Consider the following 2,008-nt stretch of genomic DNA (forward strand, 5'->3'; position numbering starts at 1 on the left):
ATCCTCAGAACTGAATTCTAACTTCCACATCATGTAAAGAGATTTTATTGAGCTTCTATATTTTGCTCTCTACAATTTGAGATTTCTGGACCTAAGTCGAACGCTTTATCATAGATTCATTAAAGCAAATCATAGAATGTTAGAACTGAAAGATCCCTTAGATATCATTAAGTGCAAATCATTTGTCTGCTGGGGGTGGGTAGTATAGCATAGTAGTTAAGATTACACGCACTGAAGTCAGCCTAGCTAGGTTAAATTTCCATTTCTCTCATTTGCTACTTGGGTGGTCTTGGCCAATTTCCCAGCCTGTTTCTCCATCTATAAAATGGAATTAATAAGGTACTTACTTTATAGGCTTCGTGAGATGTGTAGATGAAACAATCTGGGAAAATCAAAATCATAGTGCTCAGCAAGTGGTTAGCCTTCAGTAATGTTACTGATGGTGATGGTGAGCCTTCAGTAAATGTTGGTGATAAATAATAATAATAATAAAAACTCGGGCAGATTGGCTTAAGATTGCTATAGGCTATACCCACGTAATTTGTATTTGTTCCTTTGGGGTAACTGTTTCGTAGTTCTCTTTGCTTTAAATTCTTTTCCTGCCCCCTCAGTGTGCATAGCCTTAGTTATTCCCCAGATCAGGCAGGGTAGTCTTTCCTGGTGCATAAACACAAGCCTGCTTCTGTTTAATTTAGGCAAATCAAATAATATGTTCTTGGCAAAAAGAAAAAAGAAAAATAATAATTTTAATATTGTGAGTGATTGTGTCTGTTTTATTAAATCGAGCCTATGAATCTATGCTGCCTTGGATTATTAGTTGGGGTTCATGGATGCTCTGTTCCCACAATCTCAACGCCTGAGTATCTCTCTTAGAACAAGCATCTTGCTGGGCTGAATATGTTTTTTGTGTTTAAAGATACATAGGTTTTAGACAAGGAAGCCTATAAACATAAGCCCTAACCTCATCTGGTACTCAACTGAAAAAAGCAGCAGTTAGCTGAAATGCTGAAGGAAAAACAGGCTGCACTGGGCTTACTGTAGTGATAGGCGATTGGTACCTTCCTAAGGGATTTTAATCTTTTTAAGTTGTGAAATACAATGCACATACACAAAAAGTGAACGACAAGAAATATATAGTTTACATGCAAAATATATAAAATACACACAAAAAAATGAACAACAAAACAATTTATCAGCCAAGCAAAACTGTTTTAATCACCACCCAGTAAAGGGAGAGCACAATGCCAGCACCTCAGAAGCCTGCCTCCTTCCTCCTGCCATAAAGACAAGTTTATGGCCAGCACCTGATCAGTTTTCATACATGTTCCAGTTGAGCTTGAAAAGAATATTTATTCTGCAATTGTAGAGTCCTATATATGTGCGTTAGGTCATAGTCGTAGATCGAATTATTCAAATCTATATCCCTACTGTTTTGTTTCCTCACTTTACTCTTTGTGTTTGAGACAAGTACTAAAATCTCTTACAACCATGGATTCACTTCTCCTAGTTCAGACAGTTTTTGTTTTGTATATTTTGGTGCTGTGTTAGTAAGCACATATAAATTCAGATTCCATTATCTTCCTGGCAAACGGAACTTTTTCTAATTAGGAAATGTTCCTCTATTTTTAGAAACATTTTTTGCCGAGAGTCTACTTTGTCTAACATTAATGACACCAGTTTTCTTTTTGCTAGTGTTCATGCTGGGTATCTTTTACCACCCTTTTAACCTTGTGTAGCTTTATTTTCTTTTAACATTTTATTTTGACAAATTTTAAACCTACCAAAAAGTCAAAAGAATTGGCCAGTAAAGACCCATACACCTGTCACCCAAATTTACCACTTGTTAGCATTTTGCCACGTTTGCTTTCTTTCTAAATACATATTATTATTTTTTTAAATTTTGGAATAGTTTCAGATTTGCTGAAAAGTTGCATCTATTATGTAGAGAGTTCCTGTATACCCCTCACTCAGTTTCCCCTAATGTTAACATCTTACATAACCTCGAATT

The sequence above is a fragment of the Pteropus alecto genome, unplaced genomic scaffold, assembly GCF_000325575.1.
Source record: "Pteropus alecto unplaced genomic scaffold, ASM32557v1 scaffold78, whole genome shotgun sequence".
Classification (NCBI taxonomy): Eukaryota; Metazoa; Chordata; class Mammalia; order Chiroptera; family Pteropodidae; genus Pteropus; species Pteropus alecto.